The sequence below is a fragment of the Calypte anna genome, chromosome 1 (genome assembly GCF_003957555.1).
Source record: "Calypte anna isolate BGI_N300 chromosome 1, bCalAnn1_v1.p, whole genome shotgun sequence".
NCBI classification, from domain to species: Eukaryota; Metazoa; Chordata; class Aves; order Apodiformes; family Trochilidae; genus Calypte; species Calypte anna.
In genome coordinates, this window is record NC_044244.1 from 172,943,698 (window position 1) to 172,956,368 (window position 12,671).

A 12,671-nucleotide genomic window follows, 5' to 3' on the forward strand; every position below is an offset into this window, starting at 1 on the left:
AAGAAACTGCATAACTTTTTAAAATCTTCCATTCAGATCTATTATGGATTAAATCCCACACTGGAGGTTCAATTAAACTGGAAATACATTGTATATATCCAATAAAGTATACTCCCTCCTTAGGGTCTCTCATCTATGAAAAAGTTTGAGCTAAGTAGCAAGTCACTACTTTTGCATGCAGTATTCCGGCCATTTATTTACATAACTTTATTTATTTATATAACTTAATCTCTGTAATGTGTTACACTCCATCACATGTCTAGGTTTGGATTTGCTTCTCTGTCCTTTACTGTAGACTGATATGAGGTCAGTAATGAATTCAATACAATGTTGCCCTGAGCAGACACTTTCAGTTTAGAACACATTTAAGTGCCCCAGGAAGTCTATGTTATTTCATCTAGTAAAATATTTTGGATTTGTGGAAGTTAAATTTTCTCTGTCTCTTTGACATATCACATTCCTAAAGTTTTCAGCTGAGAAGCAAACCTGTTTCTCACATCTGAAACCAGAGAATCCAGAATATTGTAAAGGAGTGGAAGCAAGAACATAAGTAAACTATTCAAAAAAACACAAAGAAAAATAACATGTGTATGATATCTAGTTAAAAAACTCCCAGAGCAAATATAAAGATAACTAAATCTCTACAGATCTCTACAAAATAAAACTTTACAGATCATAGATCATCCACTGGGACTTCGTTGTTACTCATTATACATAAAGGTGTAAGGAACAGTCAGGGGGTGATATGTCAGAAAGCTGGTGAGTCTCTTTGGTCTGCTAGTTTTAAGGAAGAGGTAAAACAGCTGATAGATGCAAATGAACCAGTGGTTCAAGCATCTCAGGAAGCACTGGAGTTGGATTTTAGGCTTTTGACAAAGAGGGCTGAGTTTTTCTCCCTCTTACCTGAACTGCCAGGCTACAGAAAAATTTTGAGACATATTCTGGCCTTTCTAGTAAAGCTGGACTAGCAAGGGGCCCAGTGAAAGGATGAATCCGATCTAATAAGTGAAGACTCAGCTCCCTTGGCTTCAGCCCTAGAAATTAGACATGTCACAGGAAGGAAAATGGAAGTAGTTTGGGGAGTTTTTCTTACTGTTAAGTTCACAAAAAACATCAATTCTCTTTGAGTGAATGAACTTCCACAGAACAGTCCTGAATTTGAAGTAAATGAAAGCATCTAATTTCACCTAGCTTCAGGTGCCCACACTGAAAGTACTTCTGTACTCATCAATCCAGGCTCCTTTTGTTATCAGTAGAAAGAAGAGCTACTTTAATTTACAATTCAGCTGACCTACCTTGGATATCTACTTTAGAATTAGATGAATAATGCTCTGAAAGCCTCTCTGTCTCCATTTACTACAAGAAAAGCCTGAGTGAGTATGTCAGATGCAACACAGGAATGAAAATAGACATACACCTCTAAAAGAACATCCTTCCCATCCTAAATATAGGATCCTTGACATGAGGGCTGAATTGCCCTTGTTCAGAGGCTGGCTATATACAATGGGGAACCTGAAAATATCACATGTATCAGATGCCTAATTTTTACATATCTGTGGTTGTTAATCTTTTCTGCTGTCTGCTATGAAGTGGGAACAATAGAACTTCGTCTTTGAAGAGGTATATGTTAGAAATTGTGAACTGCCTTGAAATTGCAGTAGGCAAAGCATGTATTTCTTACAAGAATTAAAATGGTTCTGAAATACAGCTAAGTAAAATACCTCTCATATTGTTCTTAATTTTGGTTTTTTTACACCACTTGCAATTAGATGCTACCTGTCTGATATTTGGCCCATTACACACCACAAAAGCACAACTGTGTTTAATATGGAATGGGGCAGTCTGCCCTATGTTGTCATAGGTACTTTTCTGAGATATATATATGAACATATATACCATTTTATTAGAACTTACCCAAATAAACTAAGAAGCTATTGGGAAGCAGGGTAGGCTAATTGTTGCCTGATTTCTGGTGTTTACACAGCCCTATAGCTTAACAAACTACTCAGTTGTGAGAAAATGGAGCAGGAACTATCTGAGGATTAATAGTATCACTGCTGGACCAAAAACATGCTGAAATGAAATCCAGCAAACCATAAAAAATTGACTTAATAAACAGAAACAGCAGAATGACTGAAAGGCCAGAGCTGAAGCCTGTCTACCTATCCATTTTAAACAGGATGCATGTTAAAAATCTTGCTTATCAGTACCACTGTCACAGTTAATTTTTGTCTACTCTGTGACTGAAACGAGTTAAAGATTGCATCCTGACACTTGGTAGAAGTTTGAGTTTCCTTTATACTTCTGAGTAATCCTCCATTCCAGTCTGCATTTTACCACAAGAGAATCAGTGTGCACACTGCAGAGTGCAGCAGTATGGATCTTGACAGAAAATGGTTTGTCTTACTTCTTGGGTAATTGAGATAATAATCTCCCTACTGCTACAACTGTAGTGCTACCAGAACCATAGGCTGTTTGGCAACCTCTGTGGTATCTATTTGGCTTTAATGTATAACAGAGACAAAATCACAGCCTGAGCATTGCAGTTAGAGGTAGCAGGAACTGTAGGAAAAGCATCACACTGAGTTGCAGTAGTCCGAGTGTATTCCCTGCAGCAAGAACTGGGTAACCTATGAGGAAAAATGTAGGAGGGATAGGGAAGCATCAGAGGGGATTGTCCTTATGCTGCCATTATGAAATGGAAACAAGAACTGCTTCCCAAGACTTTTGGGAACTGGTGTTTCATGCATGCTGAACTGGATTTGTGTGCTTCCAGGTTAACACTCTCTACCTTCAGCCCCTGCTTTTTCCTCATTCCTGCTCTAGCATCACCTCAGCTCTCAGAGGCCTCTTCCCTGGAACTGAATGATACTGAAAGGACATTGCAAATGTGTTGTATGCTCTTTACAGTTACTGTTGAAATCCTATGATGACAGTTTTCAAAAGGCAGATTTCCTGGCAAGTGATTCCCTCCAGGTAACATTTTCATCTGCTTAACTCATCATTCTGCAACTCCATGAAACTTGAAATCCAGGTCTTCTTTAAAAAAATAAAATACAATAAAAATTATTATTTCAATCTGTTTATACCAACCCACACAGCAAAGGGGAAGGGCTCTGGGCCAGAGTCAGTACAACATATCATGATATATGATAACATACCACACTTGTTATGTTGTGCTAAAGCAAACTTCTTCCTTTCTAGTTAATCACTTCCTAAATTCAGGCTTAGGAACCATGCTGCATACACACATGTTTATTTACCCCTAAAACCCCAGCATGCTGAGCATGCTGTAACATCTCTGTTACTGAATTCAGCAGTGCCTTTTTTTCTGCTCTTTTAGACTTGATTCTTCTTCCTGTACCTGTGTGGACTGATAATTTACTCTAACTGAGAATGGGAATTAGAGAACAAATTCATCTAACTGAATATGTCTACATTTGAGAGTCAGTTTGGGTGACCTTCTTTAGAGACTCTTTAATGTCACTTTTTACAGGCAATGCAATAAATGTTCATAGAATTTGCTTAATTTAGCTCTGAAGTTGAACCTGAAACAGATTGAATTATGGTTTAATTTTAAAAACCCAATTTTCTTCATTAATTACAGGGAGATTTTAAGAGTGTAGGTACCTGAACTGTGAACGCCTAAAGGCAACTGTGTTTAAGCCCACCCAAAGCATTCATTTCTTAGTTTACTCAAAATAATTATAAAATTATTTGAAGTTTCCTTTCAATGCCACTACTGTGCTGAAAATGCATCTGCTTTGTACTCCCCCAGATAAGATAAAATTTGAGCCCTAAGCATATACTTTTAATAAAGAAGTGGAAGCTTTGTTGGACACGTATTTTGCATAAATATTTAACAGGAGAATATGTTCAGAAATTAGGTCTCAAAGATATGAACATGAAATAAACATCAAAAGCTTGCAAGTACTATTCAGGAAGGACTTCCTACCTCTGCACAATTTGTGGTGCAATCTTACCTCAGAGAATTGATTTTTCTGTATGTTTTTCAAGTTGTGGCATCATTGTACAAAAAGGACAAGAACAAGATAAAGACAATTCTAATAGTGAGAGGTAGGGTTATAGGACATATGAAATGAATTACAGAAAGTATTAAAAGCAAATTATATATGTATCTCTTGACAACTTTTGGGACCATGGGCTAAACCACAGAATATAGTATCATTGAGGAGTGTAGGCAGTTTATCAGGTAAAAAAGAAGGCTTGCTTAATAAAAGTAAATATAGTTTGAATTAATTAATGAAAAGGTCCTAAAGATAGATATTTCCTGTGAAATAATCTACTAATAGGTAGAAAGGATTATTGAAATTACTTAGGTTCAAAACCTGCAGAAAGGAGAAACCATTAAATATTAGGGAATAATTAATAGCTGTAAGTAGAAAAGATACAGATATTTAATGCAAGAATTTATGATGCTTAAGCTTAAGGGAGTAATATTTCACCTAGTCTGTCTACCCAGACAGGAGATGTGGTAGCAATGGCTTAAAGTAGGTACAGGCAACAGCTGGTTTGTGTAACTTGGGCAGCATCAATCCTTTAATAGTAACTGAATTTTTATTTCCAGTGAGGGGGGGATCAGCTGTGACATAAAGATTATACTGATAGATCTGGTAGGATATTAAGCAATAAATAAAATTGGCAAAGGATTCACAGCTTCAGGAAAAAGATATCTCATGAGTCTTAGGGGAGCTAGGGGATCCTAACATGGTTATCTTTTATCTTTTTATGTATATTTTATTTCACTTAGGATAAAATGATAGTCTGGGGGCTTGGTCTGTGATCAGAAGTATTCAAGGTCTCAGCTTCTATAGAAATAAATTAAATTTCAACTTCAAAATACCCTTACAGGTTCAGTCTTGGGCCCTCATCTTTTCCAGCGCCTAACACTGTGAAGAGCCCTGCAACCTACTTATCAGGAAAGCATCAGAAAATTGTAGGAAAAAACAGGACTAAAAAGGATGTCAGGTGGTCAAGTAGTCCACCTTCCTGCCCCAGGGTGGGATTAACTCAACCTAGACCAAATAGCTATTTATCTAATCCAACAAAGGAGATAGCCTGGGGAGGCCATGCAATCTCTGCTAGTCAATCATAAATAGAGACAGTGCAGATCAAAACCTCTTGCTCTGCCTCCAAGCAACCATGCACACATGGTGCACTCAAGGAAGGACAAGCTAAATCCCAGAAGATCTTTAATGATACAGTCTAAAGGCTGAGATGTCAGCTAAATTCTCTTTGATGGGAACAGATCCCCCTGACATGGCACAGAAGAGACTGTTGCCATTCAGAAGGTTCCCTCTCCTAAAACATGTATGTATTTCTACCATAAACACTTAAAGGACATTTATTTACAAATACAAACAAAAAAAACAAAAAACAAACCAAACCAAATAAAAACTTACCCCAAACCAACCAAATTATAAAAAAATCCCATCAAAAACTAAAAAAACCCTAAAGCTAAGGCAAAAAGAATGCTCTTTTCTATCACTTACTTTTAAAATAGTCAATTCATCTGAAAATAAGAGAATTAATAGAACATGTGCTGCTTTGGGAAGAACTCCTTCCGTAATATTCTGACATTGTATGTGGGCATGAAAGTTCAGTGTTGGCCTCTAAGTGGACCTTTCAGATGTCAGAATACATCTGTTACCACTAGCTAAACTGTTTTGCTGTCTTTTTTTTCCTGCTGTTTCTAGTTATTGGTACGTTTTCCTATTTGCTATATTTCATGCCAACTCTCATTGTTTTCTAAGCAGGACTAACCATGCAATTAGCAGTCTGGTTCTCTGTTCAGAAGTGTGGGTGCAGGTCTTTAAGCAGGTCTCTCGGATTAATAAAGGGCTTTTTCACAGAAAGAAAATAAAAGAAAAATAGCAAAAAGATGCAAAAGAAAGTACAGAAAAATTAACTCCATTCTTTATAAAACATTACTTTTATAAGCAGTAGTTATACAGGGACTACTACACAAATGGAGTTAGATTCATTAGCAAGCAAATAACTAGCTATTATTGTTTTTTCCTTCAAATTCTAAATACATTTATCTGTATTAGTATTTCCCACTGAAAAAAAACACCACCTGAGGCAGAAAAGTAAACAAAGGTTTCCTAATCTTGCTGAGCTTCAGTGCAAATATGTGCTTCAAGCTTATACCAGAAGTGCTGTTTAAATCTCTCAGATGCATATCTTAGCAATCCTTGCTAAACTCTTGCATTACATGCCAACTAAACAATGACATCCTGCTTTTTGGCCGAAGGGGTTGTAGACTGTCCTAGAATCATTCCAGGGCTGTACTGCTTGATTTTCCTGTAAAGCATCCCAAATTTGCCCAATATATGGCCGAAAGCCATAAATTCAGTATTGGGGTTTTTTGCCTTGTTGCTCACCAACCTCAACAGGCACACACTCAAGTCACAAAGCTGATTATTTTAGTGCCCTCTGAAAAGAAGATTGCTGATACAGTTCATTTTGTTTCTCTACTTCAAGAAAAGAATGTGTCCAGGAAAGAAGTGATGGCTGAAATACAGTATCTTTTTGCTGAACCCTAATGTGCTAATCAGCTCCTCCTTTTGCCTTGATTTTGGGCAAAGGGAAACCCCATTTCTAGAAGAATCATGTTAGCTGGAGCCAGCATGATCAGTAGACTACAGAGCTCAGGAGAGAACTGATTGAATTCCTACCTCTTTTCCCTTTCACCCAAAGGCACATGTGTAGAAACAGCCCCAACTCTGCCAATTTGATCTACTTTTACTTCAAGCAATAAATTCTGTCCTAACAAGCAGTCAGACCGTGTGAATGGTAATACCCGAGGCTGATCAGACCACCCTCAGTGATCCCTCAGGAGTGGATCTATCTGTTAGATGCTGAGACTACTTGTGTAGCATGTTGTGCTCTCTGTAAATGTTGGTATAAAAAATAATTTACTTCAAAAAAGAAAGTAAGAATTATGGAAAACAAGCTATTTAGCACTCCATATTCTGGCTCCATGTCCCCTCTCTCCTTGACTATTTGGTTAGAGTGATTCAAGTGCCTGAGCATAGTTATTTAGCACTATCTTAGGTGCCATACAGTATCTGAGACATCATGAGACACCCCATCTCCAGAGAAGGGGACTCAGAAAGGGTTCTCCTTTCCTGTATCAATTTATAAATGAACTATTAGCAGCCCCCGCCTAAACACACACGTGCCAGCCTTCTCAGGTGCTGAACTCTCAATAGCAAAGCTCAGGACAGGGATTAAACTCCTCTTCTTCACTACTATTAGATTCAGGAGTCTGACAAATTTGCTACTATCACTTGATCCCTCCTGCCTCAGTTTATTACAAAAAATGCACTAAGGATTCCCCCCTTCACCATTAAAGCAAAGAAACAGCTCAGCTGCCACCTTGCCCTGTGCCTCTTTCTCCTTTCCCTGGTGTCTGACTTGCCACAGGTACTTGTTACTCTCAAGTTTTTACCCTTCTTTCTGTCCTTTACTCTTACACCACTGTGGGCTTCAGCTACTTTGCCATGCCTGTAGCAGAGTGAAATAATTGGTGCAAAGATTCCCAACTGAAAGAAGCAGAGAAATGAGCACTACAGGCATTTCCACCCTCAGTCCAGCTCCAGCCTCATCTGTGGGGTCAGATGCCTGAGCTTCCATGCCAGCAGGACATGAAGGAGCCTTTCATAGAATCATAGAATCATAGAATTGGCTGGGTTGGAAGGGACCTCAGAGATCATCGAGTCCAACCCTTTGATCCACTACCATTGCAGTTACCAGACCATGGCACTGAGTGCCACATCCAGTCTCTTTTTAAATATCTCCAGGGATGGAGAATCCACTACTTCCCTGGGCAGCCCATTCCAATATCTGATCACCCTCTCCGTAAAGAAATTCTTTCTAATATCCAACCTAACCCTCCCCTGGCACAACTTGAGACCGTGCCCTCTTGTCTTGTTGAGAGTTGCCTGGGAAAAGAGACCAACCCCCCCCTGGCTACACCCTCCTTTGAGGGAGTTGTAGAGAGCGATGAGGTCTCCCCTGAGCCTCCTCTTCTCCAGGCTGAACAGCCCCAGCTCCCTCACATGGGAAGCAGTCCCAAAGGATATAATGTGGAATTCACTCTTCATTTTTAGGTTAAGCCTGCTTGGGCCTTATGAAGATCAGAGAAATGGTGTAGAATTACTGTAAGTAATTTCAGTAGGATCTTGGACTTCGTCATGTTAGGAATGGCTGAAGATGCTTGACACTTCATTAGAAACAGCTGGATAGGGTTGAAATAACTCATTCAGGTTTGACTGGATCATGATCTTTTGAGAAATAACACAAGACGCAATATGAAATATTGCAAGATGAAAGATGCAAGAACAAGATGCAAGATGAAATAACACAAGCAAATGTGTATGGGGCTTCTGAAGGCTGCCAAACAAGGACTGTAAAACGTAGGTCTGAGAATTCTCTAAAGAAAGTAATTTCTTCAGAGCTGCAAGAAGGCAAACAGGAGGTGAGGAGAGGCTACCCAGTAGGGATGTGTGTGTCCTGCCTTCTGCTGCTGCCCTCAAGGAACAAGGGCCTCAGGTCTGTGTGAGCTGAGCAAAGGGGAGGAATGGAGGGAGAAAGAGCAGGGCAGGTGGGTGGGTAGAGTGAAACTCAGGGTTGGGCACCCCAAACTTTAACAGCTCACATTTCCCTTAGTCTTGGCTATGAAAAGTTTGAAGTTCTTTATATCAGAAGGGGAAAAAGAGAGAGGAAAAAAAAACCCCTAACAACAGTGACAAGGAATGGCTGAGAAAAGTAAAAGAAGGTAAGGCTTTTCCTGGGAAAGGATTGCAGTGTAAGTACTATGAGATTATTATTTAAATCCTAAATTACTGTTTGCATACTCAGATTGTTTCTACTGCACTTTTTTTGTATTAAGTTAAAAAAATCTGTTTTAGAAAGACTCTTGCCAGCAGAGGGCCCAAGAATAGCAATTAAAGTGAAAAGTATGTTGTTGTGCCTGGTTTGGGTGGAAATTTTTGTTTTAAATACAAATGTTTGTTTGGCTGTTCCTGCCCATGCTATTACTCCCAACCCTCTTCTTCAGAAGTCCTTTAATAGTTGGGATTGTACAATAACTAAAAGTTATGGTCTATTTATAGGTACCAGAACAAGTGGAAGGACTGATAACCTTAGCAGTGCCTTTACAGAAGAGTGAAGCTCTGTTCTTTTTCATATGCACACACATAATGACTTGAAACCAGCCCCACACATGGTGACATTTCCACCTGCACACACACAAGTATCCAGTGATAATGACAACGGTGAACTGAGATAGGCTTCCAGAGTTTTTCAATCCATTTGGAAAGGGAACAAGCAGGTCATCTAATTGTGATCATGTGTGTGTTAAAAAGACATCACAAGGCTTTTTGTAATCTCTAAAATGCTTCATTTGTTATTCTCAGGAGGTATAGTTTCAGCATTTGAAAAGCTTTTTATTTTAGACAAATATATTAATCTTTTGTAATTTGCCAAGTATTTTAATTTTTGTATATGTATTTGTAGCAACTACCTATTTTTTTAATAAATTGATTATATCAGTTATATATTTATTATCAAGTACTTGCATTTTCATGAGTGTTTGTAACTAATTGTAGTCAGAGTGTATGTGCATGCTAATTATATCTTAAAATTCAGAAACTCTGACCTTGGAACAATCCAATTTACATGCATTTCATTTCACACAGGACTGTAATGGACCAGTACCACAAAGGAAATCAGAGATCCAACTCAGCATATGCTGCGTGGTTGAACTGGCAGAGGCTTTTTGATGTGTGGAACCATTACCCACACATGGGTTGTACTTTCAAGAACAGCACCAGCATCAGTTTGGTTTATCCCATTCCTGGCACCACAAAGGTATTTGGAGGGTATCACAGTTCTTAGGGTATATCTAAAGCATCCAGCAGCAAGCAATGAAGAGCTACTTGCAAGCAAAGCAAAACTGAAGAGCTGATACAGCAAGGCAGTCTCTTCATGATCACTGTCCTGAATGTTATTAGGCTGGGTTAATTCTCTCAGCAGGTTAGCAAGCTTTATTTTGCCTTGGTGGAGTAAAACACTTGTGGATTTGAGCTAGCATGTCCACATTATTCTTTGCTATACACCAGCGTGCTCTGGTCAGGATTTATTCCACTAAAATTTAGCCATTTACTTGAGGTGATTAAATTAAGAACGTAATGAACCTAAACTCTTGCTGCTTAATGAAAGAGGATTCATACCTCCAGTGGGCAATTCCCTCCACCTGTTTTAAGTGCTTATCTTAGATTGGAGTTGACTGCTTATCAGTCAGAAAGTATCAGTAGTCTATTACCTCTACAGGAACCTGTAAACCTGGTTTAGATGGGAAATTTAAGTTTTTATAATGCTAAAGTTTGATAAAAATGAATCCAATTTATTTTCAGACAAGTTTCTACAGGTAAGCCAAGGCAGGTCCTGTCTTCACCATTGCAGTGATTTCTGTCCATGCCTATTCAGGGAGTCAGTGTCTTTTGAGGTGTTGAGCAACCATCGTGTATGAACAGCAATTCAGATCTTAACTTCATTGATTTGGTCTTTGGAAATGCCATGAGAAAACCTGCACCATGTGTATTATGGGGCCATCCAGGAGATGCACAGGTGCAGGGTTCACCCATGTGAAAGACCAGAGACAGATACACCTAAAACATGGCTCAGGCAATGCATCTCCAGGGGCACTGGCCAGAGAGCACAGTGCTGGAGGTCCCCTGTACTGGACAGGGCAAATAAGAGATATTGGTTCCCTCAGGCCCTGGTAGAAGCTGAGAGAGAACTTTTCTGAAGAAGCATTGAACTTGCACATGAGACAGGATGCAACAGGGTGGGGAAATTTGATCTTTTTAAGGACCATGAGCCTGGCTTGCTCTACCAATCACTCCCTGGCTCCTAAGGGGCCTTGTGGCACCAGAGTCATGAAAAGTCTGTCTCTCTTTTCTTCTTAGCTGAAAAGAAGCAACAAAGTGACTGAAGTAGAAACAACAGTGAGGAGTGAGAGGAGAGCAAGTATTGCCTGCAGGTCATAGAATAAAAGCAGAAATTTTTCATCCTGCCTGGCCAAGGGAGGTTGTGGATCAAAATATGGATGTGGTCAGAAGGGTCTCTAGCAAATGGAGCCTGGAACTGATTCAAGATTCCTCTGTTGTCAGCTTTAAATGCTTCTAGCAAAATGTCTCTCTCCTCCTTCCTCTTGATTTATGCAGAAGTTGACAAATGTGCTACTATTAGCTCAAAAGAATCCGAAAAGCTAAACTTTTGATGATGAATCATATGGGGCACTACAATGCTACATAATGGATTTCCTGAAGGGAGTCAGTTTCCTTTTTTAAAATCCCAAGTTTTTCCATTAACATTCTCTCTCTCCTCCCTTTACTCCTTCTCCTGATAGCTTAATAGAGAAATAAATCTGCAAAGTCAAACATTCATAAGTAAGTAAATGGTAAGTAGATGCCAAAGATGAGGGTTACTTTAGCAAAAGAGATGTAACCTCTGCTGATCTTGCCACCTGCCCAAAAACTCTAGGAAAGTTGGCTTACTTGTTCCCCTAACCAGTGGGACAGCGGTGCAGCCAGCCCCTATATGGTCCATATTGAAGGCTGCCCTTACTCCCACAGAACATCCTGGCATACAGGCCAATGCAAAATTCATCCAGGATAACAAGGGGAAATAAATAAAATGTTTACATCCCAAGTGATCTCTCTGTTTCATCTGTTTCTCTTCTTTCCATTTCCTTCAAATTTATCCTTAGTTAAATACATAACTCCAAGCTGCTACTGCAGTCTTTGATACATGTGTTTCAGTACTTAAAATGTACTCTTCAAACTCCCCAAAGTCACTTTCTGAAAGGCATGGCAAACAAAACTTCTCCTTTTTTACTTTCTTTATGTCTGGTTTTCTAGTAGGTCATGTTAAGCATGTTTTGGCATCAGGTTATATTTCTGAAAAGAGCAGAGTTTAAAATGCATCGTAAGATGAATGGGATGCATTTCTATGTGTGAGGGGGAATATTTTTTATATCTGTGTGAATATACCAACTGGCTCTATAAACGTATGCTACAAATCTTGTCAGGCAGGACTGTAGGCTCAAATAAACTTTCTGGTCTCTGATCTCAAATGAAATATTTTAGTGTGGTGTTTTGTGCTGTTAATTCATTACTAAATATTTAACAAAGTCATAAATTGGGAGGCTCTGTTTTCTAGGCAGAAGGATGTCACTCCTATGCAAAGTTTCTAAGCCATTGAAGAAAATTTGATTTAGTAGTTTGGTATAACTGGACTGTGGGTAGCTTGATGCTTTTAGTCTAGACTACTGAGGCTGAGCCTCTCAGGAGTGGGAATTAAAACTTCGAGAGACTGGATCCTTATCTTTCAATAAAACTTGAAATTATTTTTACTTGTTACATTTCTGGATTTCCTTATTTTACTCTCCAAATGAAATAATCCTGCCCCAGAAGTTTTTCCCTGTTTGCATCAAAAAATTATTCAGTTACCTGGAAGTCTGGGAACAGTTAACTGGCACTCAGAAATGAAGTGGTTTTATGGTATAGAAAAAATTCCTCTTCTTCTGGATGTTCTTATGAGCAAAGTAGGGAAAGTAAAGGCATTAACACATTAAGGGT